Source organism: Chiloscyllium plagiosum, unplaced genomic scaffold (genome assembly GCF_037043375.1).
Source record: "Chiloscyllium plagiosum isolate Xiang-an unplaced genomic scaffold, Cpla_swu_hap1 HiC_scaffold_24, whole genome shotgun sequence".
Classification (NCBI taxonomy): Eukaryota; Metazoa; Chordata; class Chondrichthyes; order Orectolobiformes; family Hemiscylliidae; genus Chiloscyllium; species Chiloscyllium plagiosum.
In genome coordinates, this window is record NW_028270162.1 from 3,155,775 (window position 1) to 3,171,163 (window position 15,389).

Genomic DNA, 15,389 nt, shown 5'->3' on the forward strand with positions numbered 1-15,389 from the left:
GCCCCTGTACACTGCCCCTGCACACCGCCCCTTTACACCGCACCATGTACACTGCCCATGTACACCGCACCAAGTACACCTCCCCTGTACACCGCACCATGTACACCGCACCGTACACCGTCCCTGTACACCGCACCCTGTACACTGCCCCTGTAAACCGCACCATGTACACCGCCCCTGTACTCCGCCCCTGTACACCGTTCCTGTACACCACTCCTGTACACCGTCCCTGTACACCACCCCCTGTACACCGCACCTGTACACTGCCCCTGTACACCGCACCCTGTACACCGCACCCTGTACACCGCCCCGTACACTGCCCCTGTACACCGTCCCTGTACACCGTCCCTGTACACCACCCCTGTACACCGTCCCTGTACACCGTCCCTGTACACCGTCCCTGTACACCGTCCCTGTACACCACCCCTGTACAGGGGCAGTGTACAGGGATGGTGTACAGGGACAGTGTTCAGGGACAGTGTACAAGGACGGTGTACAGGGACGGTGTACAGGGTGCGGTGTACAGGGGCGGTGTACGGGGACGGTGTACAGGGACGGTGTACAGGGGCGGTGTACGGGGACGGTGTACAGGGACGGTGTACAGGGACAGTGTACACCGGCCCTGTACACCACACCCTGTACACCGTCCCTGTACACAGCACCCTGTACACCGCCCCTGTACACCGTCCTTGTACACCGCCCCTGTACACTGTCCATGTACACCGCCCCTGTACACCTTCCCGGTACACTGTCCCTGTACACCGCCCCTGTACACCGTCCCTGTACACCGCCCCTGTACACCGCCCCTGTACACCGCCCCTGTACACCGCACCCTGTACACCGCACCCTGTACACCGCACCCTGTACACCGTCCCTGTACACCGCACCCTGTACACCGTCCCGGTACACTGCCCCTGTACACCGTCCCTGTACACCGTCCTTGTACACCGTCCCTGTACACCGTCCCTGTACACTGTCCCTGTACACCGCCCCTGTACACCGCCCCTGTACACCACCCCTGTACACTGTCCCTGTACACCGCCCCTGTACACCGTCCCTGTACACTGCCCCTGTACACCGCCCCTTGTACACCGCCCATGTACACTACCCGTACACCGCTCCTGTACACCGTCCCTATACACTGCCCCTGTATACTGCCCCTGTACACTGCCCCTGCACACCGCCCCTTTACACCGCACCATGTACACTGCCCATGTACACCGCACCAAGTACACCTCCCCTGTACACCGCACCATGTACACCGCACCGTACACCGTCCCTGTACACCGCACCCTGTACACTGCCCCTGTAAACCGCACCATGTACACCGCCCCTGTACTCCGCCCCTGTACACCGTTCCTGTACACCACTCCTGTACACCGCACCCTGTACACCGCCCCATACACTGCCCCTGTACACCGTCCCTGTACACCGACCCTGTACACCACCCCTGTACACCGTCCCTGTACACCGTCCCTGTACACCGTCCCTGTACACCATCCCTGTACACCACCCCTGTACAGGGGCAGTGTACAGGGACGGTGTACAGGGACAGTGTTCAGGGACAGTGTTCAGGGACAGTGTACAAGGACGGTGTACAGGGACGGTGTACAGGGACGGTGTACAGGGGCAGTGTACGGGGCGGTGTACAGGGTGCGGTGTACAGGGACGGTGTACAGGGTGCGGTGTACAGGGGCGGTGTACGGGGACGGTGTACAGGGACGGTGTACAGGGACAGTGTACACCGCCCCTGTACACCACACCCTGTACACCGTCCCTGTACACAGCACCCGGTACACCGCCCCTGTACACCGTCTCTGTACACCGTCCCTGTACACCGTCCTTGTACACCGTCCCTGTACACTGTCCATGTACACCGCCCCTGTACACCGTCCCGGTACACTGTCCCTGTACACTGCCCCTGTACACCGTCCCTGTACACCACCCCTGTACACCGCCCCTGTACACCGCCCCTGTACACCGCACCCTGTACACCGTCCCGGTACACCGCACCCTGTACACCGTCCCGGTACACTGCCCCTGTACACCGTCCCTGTACACCGTCCTTGTACACCGTCCCTGTACACTGTCCCTGTACACCGCCCCTGTACACCACCCCTGTACACCGTCCCTGTACACCGCCCCTGTACACCGTCCCTGTACACTGCCCCTGTACACCGCCCCTTGTACATCGCCCATGTACACTACCCGTACACCGCTCCTGTACACCGTCCCTATACACTGCCCCTGTATACTGCCCCTGTACACTGCCCCTGCACACCGCCCCTTTACACCGCACCATGTACACTGCCCATGTACACCGCACCAAGTACACCTCCCCTGTACACCGCACCATGTACACCGCACCGTACACCGTCCCTGTACACCGCACCCTGTACACTGCCCCTGTAAACCGCACCATGTACACCGCCCCTGTACTCCGCCCCTGTACACCGTTCCTGTACACCACTCCTGTACACCGTCCCTGTACACCACCCCCTGTACACCGCACCTGTACACTGCCCCTGTACACCCCCCCCTGTACACCGCCCCGTACACTGCCCCTGTACACCGTCCCTGTACACCGTCCCTGTACACCACCCCTGTACACCGTCCCTGTACACCGTCCCTGTACACCGTCCCTGTACACCACCCCTGTACAGGGGCAGTGTACAGGGACGGTGTACAGGGACAGTGTTCAGGGACAGTGTACAAGGATGGTGTACAGGGACGGTGTACAGGGACGATGTACAGGGGCAGTGTACGGGGGGGGTGTACAGGGTGCGGTGTACAGGGACGGTGTACAGGGTGCGGTGTACAGGGGCGGTGTACAGGGGCGGTGTACGGGGACAGTGTACAGGGACGGTGTACAGGGACAGTGTACACCGCCCCTGTACACCACACCCTGTACACCGCCCCTGTACACCGTCTCTGTACACCGTCCCTGTACACCGTTCTTGTACACCGTCCCTGTACACTGTCCATGTACACCGCCCCTGTACACCGTCCCGGTACACTGTCCCTGTACACCGCCCCTGTACACCGTCCCTGTACACCGCCCCTGTACACCGCCCCTGTACACCGCCCCTGTAAACCGCACCCTGTACACCGTCCCTGTACACCGCACCCTGTACACCGTCCCGGTACACTGCCCCTGTACACCGTCCCTGTACACTGTCCCTGTACACCGCCCCTGTACACCACCCCTGTACACCACCCCTGTACACCGTCCCTGTACACCACCCCTGTACACCGTCCCTGTACACTGCCCCTGTACACCGCCCCTTGTACACCGCCCATGTACACTACCCGTACACCGCTCCTGTACACCGTCCCTATACACTGCCCCTGTATACTGCCCCTGTACACTGCCCCTGCACAGCGCCCCTTTACACCGCACCATGTACACTGCCCATGTACACCGCACCAAGTACACCTCCCCTGTACACCGCACCATGTACACCGCACCGTACACCGTCCCTGTACACCGCACCCTGTACACTGCCCCTGTAAACCGCACCATGTACACCGCCCCTGTACTCCGCCCCTGTACACCGTCCCTGTACACCACCCCCTGTACACCGCACCTGTACACTGCCCCTGTACACCGCACCTTGTACACCGCCCCTGTACATCACCCATACACCGCCCTTGTACACTGTCCCTGTACACCATCCATGTACACCGCACCCTGTACACCGCCCCTGTACACCGCACCCTGTACACCGTCCCGGTACACTGCCCCTGTACACCGTCCCTGTACACCGTCCTTGTACACCGTCCCTGTACACTGTCCCTGTACACCGCCCCTGTACACCACCCCTGTACACCGTCCCTGTACACCGCCCCTGTACACCGTCCCTGTACACTGCCCCTGTACACCGCCCCTTGTACACCGCCCATGTACACTACCCGTACACCGCTCCTGTACACCGTCCCTATACACTGCCCCTGTATACTGCCCCTGTACACTGCCCCTGCACACCGCCCCTTTACACCGCACCATGTACACTGCCCATGTACACCGCACCAAGTACACCTCCCCTGTACACCGCACCATGTACACCGCACCGTACACCGTCCCTGTACACCGCACCCTGTACACTGCCCCTGTAAACCGCACCATGTACACCGCCCCTGTACTCCGCCCCTGTACACCGTTCCTGTACACCACTCCTGTACACCGTCCCTGTACACCACCCCCTGTACACCGCACCTGTACACTGCCCCTGTACACCGCACCCTGTACACCGCCCCGTACACTGCCCCTGTACACCGTCCCTGTACACCGTCCCTGTACACCACCCCTGTACACTGTCCCTGTACACCGTCCCTGTACACCGTCCCTGTACACCACCCCTGTACAGGGGCAGTGTACAGGGACGGTGTACAGGGACAGTGTTCAGGGACAGTGTACAAGGATGGTGTACAGGGACGGTGTACAGGGACGATGTACAGGGGCAGTGTACGGGGGGGGTGTACAGGGTGCGGTGTACAGGGACGGTGTACAGGGTGTGGTGTACAGGGGCGGTGTACAGGGGCGGTGTACAGGGACGCTGTACAGGGACGGTGTACAGGGACAGTGTACACCGCCCCTGTACACCACACCCTGTACACCACACCCTGTACACCGTCCCTGTACACAGCACCCTGTACACCGCCCCTGTACACCGTCTCTGTACACCGTCCCTGTACACCGTTCTTGTACACCGTCCCTGTACACTGTCCATGTACACTGCCCCTGTACACCGTCCCGGTACACTGTCCCTGTACACCGCCCCTGTACACCGTCCCTGTACACCGCCCCTGTACACCGCCCCTGTACACCGCCCCTGTAAACCGCACCCTGTACACCGTCCCTGTACACCGCACCCTGTACACCGTCCCGGTACACTGCCCCTGTACACCGTCCCTGTACACTGTCCCTGTACACCGCCCCTGTACACCACCCCTGTACACCACCCCTGTACACCGTCCCTGTACACCACCCCTGTACACCGTCCCTGTACACTGCCCCTGTACACCGCCCCTTGTACACCGCCCATGTACACTACCCGTACACCGCTCCTGTACACCGTCCCTATACACTGCCCCTGTATACTGCCCCTGTACACTGCCCCTGCACAGCGCCCCTTTACACCGCACCATGTACACTGCCCATGTACACCGCACCAAGTACACCTCCCCTGTACACCGCACCATGTACACCGCACCGTACACCGTCCCTGTACACCGCACCCTGTACACTGCCCCTGTAAACCGCACCATGTACACCGCCCCTGTACTCCGCCCCTGTACACCGTCCCTGTACACCACCCCCTGTACACCGCACCTGTACACTGCCCCTGTACACCGCACCTTGTACACCGCCCCTGTACATCACCCATACACCGCCCTTGTACACTGTCCCTGTACACCATCCATGTACACCGCACCCTGTACACCGCCCCTGTACACCGCACCCTGTACACCGTCCCGGTACACTGCCCCTGTACACCGTCCCTGTACACCGTCCTTGTACACCGTCCCTGTACACTGTCCCTGTACACCGCCCCTGTACACCACCCCTGTACACCGTCCCTGTACACCGCCCCTGTACACCGTCCCTGTACACTGCCCCTGTACACCGCCCCTTGTACACCGCCCATGTACACTACCCGTACACCGCTCCTGTACACCGTCCCTATAAACTGCCCCTGTATACTGCCCCTGTACACTGCCCCTGCACAGCGCCCCTTTACACCGCACCATGTACACTGCCCATGTACACCGCACCAAGTACACCTCCCCTGTACACCGCACCCTGTACACTGCCCCTGTAAACCGCACCATGTACACCGCCCCTGTACTCCGCCCCTGTACACCGTCCCTGTACACCACTCCTGTACACCGTCCCTGTACACCACCCCCTGTACACCGCACCTGTACACTGCCCCTGTACACCGCACCCTGTACACCGCCCCTGTACACCGCACCCTGTACACCGCCCTTGTACACTGTCCCTGTACACCATCCATGTACACCGCACCCTGTACACCGCCCCTGTACACCGCACCATGTACACCGCCCCATACACCGCCCCTGTACACCACACCCTGTATACCGCCCCTGTACACCGCACCCTGTACACCGCCCCTGTACACCGCACCATGTACACCGCCCCATACACCGCCCCTGTACACCACACCCTGTATACCGCCCCTGTACACCGCACCCTGTACACCACCCCTGTACACCATCCCTGTACACCGTCCCTGTACAACATCCCAGTACACCACCCCCCATACACCACCCCTGTACACCACACCATGTACATCACCCCTGTACACCGCCCCTGTACACCTCCCCTGTACACCACCCTGTACACTGCACCATGTACAGCGCTCCTGTACACTGCACCATGTACACCACCCCTGTACACCGCCCATGTACACGTCCCTGTACACTGTCCCTGTACACCGCCCCTGTACACCACCCCTGTACACCACCCCTGTACACCGTCTCTGTACACCACCCCTGTACACCGTCCCTGTACATCGCCCCTGTACACCACCCCACATACACCACCCCTGTACACCACCCGTGTACGCCGCACTATGTACAGCACCCCTGTACACCGCACCATGTATACCGCCCCGTACACCACCCCTGTACAGCGCACCCTGTACACTGCACCATGTACACCACCCCTGTACACCGCCCATGTACACGTCCCTCTACTCTGCCCCTGTACACCATCCCTGTACACCACACCATGTACACCACCCCTGTACACCATCCCTGTACACCGTCCCTGTACATCGCCCCTGTACACCACCCCACATACACCACCCCTGTACACCACCCGTGTACGCCGCACTATGTACAGCACCCCTGTACACCGCACCATGTATACCGCCCCGTACACCACCCCTGTACAGCGCACCCTGTACACCACACCATGTACACCGTCCCTGTACACCGCACCCTGTTTGCCGCCCCTGTACACTGCACCATGTACCGCCCCTGTACACCGCCTCTGTACACTACCTCTGTACATCGCACCCTGTACAGCGCCCCTGTACACCACCCCGTACACCGCCCCTGTACTTTGCCCCCATATACCGTGCCTGTACACTGCCCCTGTACTCCACCCCCTATATACCGTGCCTGTACACCGCCCCTGTACTCCACCCCCTATATACCGTGCCTGTACACTGCCCCTGTACACTGCCCCTGTACTCCACCCCCTATGTACCGTGCCTGTACACTGCCCCTGTACTCCGCCCCTGTACACCACCCCTGTACATCGCCCCTGTACACCGCCCCTGTACTCCGCCCCTGTACACCGCCCCTGTACACGCCCTTGTACACTGTCCCTGTACACCATCCATGTACACCGCACCCTGTAAACCGCCCCTGTACACCGCACCATGTACACCGCCCCATACACCGCACCCTGTACACCACACCCTGTATACCGCCCCTGTTCACCGCACCCTGTACACCACCCCTGTACACCATCCCTGTACACCGTCCCTGTACAACGCCCCTGTACAACGCCCCTGTACACCACCCCACATACACCACCCCTGTACACCACACCATGAACATCACCCCTGTACACCGGCCCTGTACACCTCCCCTGTACACCACCCTGTACACTGCACCATGTACAGCGCTCCTGTACACTGCACCATGTACACCACCCCTGTACACCGCCCATGTACACGTCCCTCTACTCTGCCCCTGTACACCATCCCTGTACACCACACCATGTACACCACCCCCGTACACCACCCCTGTACACTGCACCTTGTACAGTACCCCGTACACCGCCCCTGTACATTGTACCATGTACACCGCCCCTGTACACCACCCCGTACACCGTCCCTGTACTTTTCCCCCATATACCGTGCCTGTACACTGCCCCTGTACTCCGCCCCTGTACACCACCCCTGTACATCGCCCCTGTACACCGCCCCTGTACTCCGCCCCTGTACACCGCCCCTGTACACCGCCCTTGTACACTGTCCCTATGCACCATCCATGTACACCGCACCCTGTAAACCGCCCCTGTACACCGCACCATGTACACCCCCCCATACACCGCACCCTGTACACCACACCCTGTATACCGCCCCTGTTCACCGCACCCTGTACACCACCCCTGTACACCATCCCTGTACACCGTCCCTGTACAACGCCCCTGTACACCACCCCACATACACCACCCTTGTACACCACACCATGAACATCACCCCTGTACACCGGCCCTGTACACCACCCTGTACACTGCACCATGTACACCACCCCTGTACACCGCCCATGTACACGTCCCTCTACTCTGCCCCTGTACACCATCCCTGTACACCACACCATGTACACCACCCCCGTACACCACCCCTGTACACTGCACCTTGTACAGTACCCCGTACATCGCCCCTGTACATTGTACCATGTACACCGCCCCTGTACACCGCCCCTGTACACCGCACCCTGTACACCGCACCCTGTACACCGCACCATGTACACCACCCCACATACACCACCCTTGTACACCACACCATGAACATCACCCCTGTACACCGGCCCCGTACACCACCCCTGTACAATGCACCTTGTACAGTACCCCGTACACCGCCCCTGTACATTGTACCATGTACACCGCCCCTGTACACCGCCCCTGTACACCGCACCCTGTACACCGCACCATGTACACCACCCCCGTACACCGTCCCTGTACACCGCACCCTGTACACTGCATCATGTACACCGCCCCTGTACACCACACCATGTACACTGCCCCCGTGCGCCGCCCCTGTACACCGCACCCTGTACACCGCTCCTGTACACCACCCCTGTACACCATCCCTTACTCCGCCCCTGTACTCCGCCCATGTACACTGCACCATGTACGCCATCCCTGTACACCGCCCCTGTACACCGCCCCCTGTACACCGCCCCTGTACACATCCCTGTACTCTGCCCCTGTACTCCACCCCTGTACCCCGCCCCTGTACACCGGACCATGTACACCGTCCCTGTACACCGCACCATGTACACTGCCCCTGTACTCCACCCCTGTACTCCGCCCCTGTACACCGCACCCTGTACCATCTCTGTACACCACCCCTGTACACTGCCCTGGTACAGCGCACCCTGTACACCGTCCCTGTACACCACCCGTGTACGCCGCACTATGTACAGCACCGCTTACACTGCACCATGTATACCGCCCCGTACACCACCCCTGTACAGCGCACCCTGTACACCCGCCCCTGTACACCATACCATGTACACCGTCCCTGTACACCGCACCCTGTTTGCCGCCCCTGTACACTGCACCATGTACCGCCCCTGTACAGCGCCTCTGTACACTACCTCTGTACATCGCACCCTGTACAGCGCCCCTGTACACCACCCCGTACACCGCCCCTGTACTTTGCCCCCATATACCGTGCCTGTACACTGCCCCTGTACACCGCCCCTGTACACCACCCCTGTACATCGCCCCTGTACACCGCCCCTGTACACCACCCCTGTACACCACCCCTGTACATCGCCCCTGTACACCGCCCCTGTACACCGCACCATGTACACCGCCCCATACACCGCACCCTGTATACCGCCCCTGTTCACCGCACCCTGTACACCACCCCTGTACACCATCCCTGTACACCGTCCCTGTACAACGCCCCTGTACACCACCCCACATACACCACCCCTGTACACCACACCATGAACATCCCCCCTGTACACCGGCCCTGTACACCTCCCCTGTACACCACCCTGTACACTGCACCATGTACAGCGCTCCTGTACACTGCACCATGTACACCACCCCTGTACACCGCCCATGTACACGTCCCTCTACTCTGCCCCTGTACACCATCCCTGTACACCACACCATGTACACCACCCCCGTACACCACCCCTGTACACTGCACCTTGTACAGTACCCCGTACACCGCCCCAGTACATTGTACCATGTACACCGCCCCTGAACACCGCCCCTGTACACCGCACCCTGTACACCGTCCCGGTACACTGCCCCTGTACACCGTCCCTGTACACCGTCCTTGTACACCGTCCCTGTACACCGCCCCTGTACACCACCCCTGTACACCGTCCCTGTACACCGCCCCTGTACACCGCCCCTGTACACCGTCCCTGTACACTGCCCCTGTACACCGCCCCTTGTACACCGCCCATGTACACTACCCGTACACCGCTCCTGTACACCGGCCCTATACACTGCCCCTGTATACTGCCCCTGTACACTGCCCCTGCACACCGCCCCTTTACACCGCACCATGTACACTGCCCATGTACACCGCACCAAGTACACCTCCCCTGTACACCGCACCATGTACACCGCACCGTACACCGTCCCTGTACACCGCACCCTGTACACTGCCCCTGTAAACCGCACCATGTACACCGCACCCTGTACTCCGCCCCTGTACACCGTCCCTGTACACCACTCCTGTACACCGTCCCTGTACACCACCCCCTGTACACCGCACCTGTACACTGCCCCTGTACACCGCACCCTGTACACCGCCCCGTACACTGCCCCTGTACACCGTCCCTGTACACCTCCCCTGTACACCGTCCCTGTACACCGTCCCTGTACACCGTCCCTGTACACCGTCCCTGTACAGGGGCAGTGTACAGGGACGGTGTACAGGGACAGTGTTCAGGGACAGTGTACAAGGATGGTGTACAGGGACGGTGTACAGGGACGGTGTACAGGGACGGTGTACAGGTGCTGTACATAGTGCGGCGTACACGGGTGGTGTACTGGGATGCGGTGTACAGGGACGGTGTACAGGGTGCGGTGTACAGGGGCGGTGTACAGGGGCGGTGTACGGGGACGCTGTACAGGGACAGTGTACAGGGACAGTGTACACCGCCCCTGTACACCACACCCTGTACACCGTCCCTGTACACAGCACCCTGTACACCGCCCCTGTACACCGTCTCTGTACACCGTCCCTGTACACCGTCCTTGTACACCGTCCCTGTACACTGTCCATGTACACCGCCCCTGTACACCGTCCCGGTACACTGTCCCTGTACACCGCCCCTGTACACCGTCCCTGTACACCGCCCCTGTACACCGCCCCTGTACACCGCCCCTGTAAACCGCACCCTGTACACCGTCCCTGTACACCGCACCCTGTACACCGTCCCGGTACACTGCCCCTGTACACCGTCCCTGTACACTGTCCCTGTACACCGCCCCTGTACACCACCCCTGTACACCACCCCTGTACACCGTCCCTGTACACCACCCCTGTACACCGTCCCTGTACACTGCCCCTGTACACCGCCCCTTGTACACCGCCCATGTACACTACCCGTACACCGCTCCTGTACACCGTCCCTATAAACTGCCCCTGTATACTGCCCCTGTACACTGCCCCTGCACAGCGCCCCTTTACACCGCACCATGTACACTGCCCATGTACACCGCACCAAGTACACCTCCCCTGTACACCGCACCATGTACACCGCACCGTACACCGTCCCTGTACACCGCACCCTGTACACTGCCCCTGTAAACCGCACCATGTACACCGCCCCTGTACTCCGCCCCCGTACACCGTCCCTGTACACCACTCCTGTACACCGTCCCTGTACACCACCCCCTGTACACCGCACCTGTACACTGCCCCTGTACACCGCACCCTGTACACCGCCCCTGTACACCGCCCCTGTACATCACCCGTACACCGCCCTTGTACACTGTCCCTGTACACCATCCATGTACACCGCACCCTGTACACCGCCCCTGTACACCGCACCATGTACACCGCCCCATACACCGCCCCTGTACACCACACCCTGTATACCGCCCCTGTACACTGCACCCTGTACACCACCCCTGTACACCATCCCTGTACACCGTCCCTGTACAACATCCCAGTACACCACCCCCCATACACCACCCCTGTACACCACACCATGTACATCACCCCTGTACACCGCCCCTGTACACCTCCCCTGTACACCACCCTGTACACTGCACCATGTACAGCGCTCCTGTACACTGCACCATGTACACCACCCCTGTACACCGCCCATGTACACGTCCCTCTACTCTGCCCCTGTACACCATCCCTGTACACCACACCATGTACACCACCCCACATACACCACCCCTGTACACCACCCGTGTACGCCACACTATGTACAGCACCCCTGTACACCGCACCATGTATACCGCCCCGTACACCACCCCTGTACAGCGCACCCTGTACACCACACCATGTACACCGTCCCTGTACACCGCACCCTGTTTGCCGCCCCTGTACACTGCACCATGTACCGCCCCTGTACACCGCCTCTGTACACTACCTCTGTACATCGCACCCTGTACAGCGCCCCTGTACACCACCCCGTATACCGTCCCTGTACTTTTCCCCCATATACCGTGCCTGTACACTGCCCCTGTACTCCGCCCCTGTACACCACCCCTGTACATCGCCCCTGTACACCGCCCCTGTACTCCGCCCCTGTACACCGCCCCTGTACACGCCCTTGTACACTGTCCCTGTACACCATCCATGTACACCGCACCCTGTAAACCGCCCCTGTACACCGCACCATGTACACCGCCCCATACACCGCACCCTGTACACCACACCCTGTATACCGCCCCTGTTCACCGCACCCTGTACACCACCCCTGTACACCATCCCTGTACACCGTCCCTGTACAACGCCCCTGTACACCACCCCACATACACCACCCCTGTACACCACACCATGAACATCACCCCTGTACACCGGCCCTGTACACCACCCTGTACACTGCACCATGTACAGCGCTCCTGTACACTGCACCATGTACACCACCCCTGTACACCGCCCATGTACACGTCCCTCTACTCTGCCCCTGTACACCATCCCTGTACACCACACCATGTACACCACCCCCGTACACCACCCCTGTACACTGCACCTTGTACAGTACCCCGTACATCGCCCCTGTACATTGTACCATGTACACCGCCCCTGTACACCGCCCCTGTACACCGCACCCTGTACACCGCACCCTGTACACCGCACCATGTACACCACCCCCGTACACCGTCCCTGTACACCGCACCCTGTACACTGCATCATGTACACCGCCCCTGTACACCACACCATGTACACCGCCCCCGTGCGCCGCCCCTGTACACCGCACCCTGTACACCGCTCCTGTACACCACCCCTGTACACCATCCCTTACTCCGCCCCTGTACTCCGCCCATGTACACTGCACCATGTACACCATCCCTGTACACCGCCCCTGTACACCGCCCCCTGTACACCGCCCCTGTACACGTCCCTGTACTCTGCCCCTGTACTCCACCCCTGTACTCCGCCCCTGTACACCGCACCCTGTACCATCTCTGTACACCACCCCTGTACACTGCCCTGGTACAGCGCACCCTGTACACCGTCCCTGTACACCACCCATGTACGCCGCACTATGTACAGCACCCCTGTACACCGCACCATGTATACCGCCCCGTACACCACCCCTGTACAGCGCACCCTGTACACCCGCCCCGTACACCACACCATGTACACCGTCCCTGTACACCGCACCCTGTTTGCCGCCCCTGTACACTGCACCATGTACCGCCCCTGTACACCGCCTCTGTACACTACCTCTGTACATCGCACCCTGTACAGCGCCCCTGTACACCACCCCGTACACCGCCCCTGTACTTTGCCCCCATATACCGTGCCTGTACACTGCCCCGTACTCCGCCCCTGTACACCACCCCTGTACATCGCCCCTGTACACCGCCCCTGTACACCACCCCTGTACACCACCCCTGTACATCGCCCCTGTACACCGCCCATGTACACCGCACCCTGTAAACCGCCCCTGTACACCGCACCATGTACACCGCCCCTGTACACCACACCCTGTATACCGCCCCTGTACACCGCACCCTGTACACCACTCCCTGTATACCGCCCCTGTACACCGCACCCTGTACACCACCCCTGTACACCATCCCTGTACACTGTCCCTGTACAACATCCCTGTACACCACCCCCCATACACCACCCCTGTACACCACACCATGTACATCACCCCTGTACACCGCCCCTGTACACCGCCCCTGTACACCACCCTGTACACTGCACCATGTACAGCGCTCCTGTACACTGCACCATGTACACCACCCCTGTACACCGCCCATGTACACGTCCCTCTACTCTGCCCCTGTACACCATCCCTGTACACCACACCATGTACACCACCCCCGTACACCACCCCTGTACACTGCACCTTGTACAGTACCCCGTACACCGCCCCTGTACATTGTACCATGTACACCGCCCCTGTACACCGCCCCTGTACACCGCACCCTGTACACTGCACCTGTACACCACACCATGTACACCACCCCCGTACACCGTCCCTGTACACCGCACCCTGTACACTGCATCATGTACACCGCCCCTGTACACCACACCATGTACACCGCCCCCGTGCGCCACCCCTGTACACCGCACCGTGTCACAGTTCCTGTACACCACCCCTGTACACCATCCCTTACTCCGCCCCTGTACTCCGCCCATGTACATTGCACCCTGTACACCATCACTGTACACCGCCCCCTGTACACCGCCCCTGTACATGTCCCTGTACTCTGCCCCTGTACTCCACCCCTGTGCCCCGTCCCTGTACACCGCACCATGTACACTGCCCCTGTACTCCACCCCTGCACTCCGCCCCTGTACACCGGACCCTGTACCGTCTTTGTACACCACCCCTGTACACTGCCCTGGTACAGCGCACCCTGTACACCGTCCCTGTACACCACCCGTGTACGCCGCACTATGTACAGCACCCCTGTACACCGCACCATGTATACCGCCCCGTACACCACCCCTGTACAGCGCACCCTGTACACCCGCCCCTGTACACCACACCATGTACACCGTCCCTGTACACCGCACCCTATTTGCCGCCCCTGTACACTGCACCATGTACCGCCCCTGTACACCGCCTCTGTACACTACCTCTGTACATCGCACCCTGTACAGCGCCCCTGTACACCACCCCGTACACCGCCCCTGTACTTTGCCCCCATATACCGTGCCTGTACACTGCCCCTGTACTCCACCCCCTATATACCGTGCCTGTACACTGCCCCTGTACACCACCCCGTACACCGTCCCTGTACTTTTCCCCCATATACCGTGCCTGTACACTGCCCCTGTACTCCGCCCCTGTACACCACCCCTGTACATCGCCCCTGTACACCGCCCCTGTACTCCGCCCCTGTACACCGCCCCTGTACACGCCCTTGTACACTGTCCCTGTACACCATCCATGTACACCGCACCCTGTAAACCGCCCCTGTACACCGCACCATGTACACCGCCCCA

General features: G+C 60.8%; 1 protein-coding gene across 1 annotated transcript in view; it reads right to left on the minus strand.

The window, feature by feature from the left end:
* LOC148145349 (uncharacterized) overlaps positions 1 to 15,389 on the minus strand; it is a 153,777-nt gene that overhangs the window by 112,462 nt on the left and 25,926 nt on the right. The window lies entirely within an intron of this gene.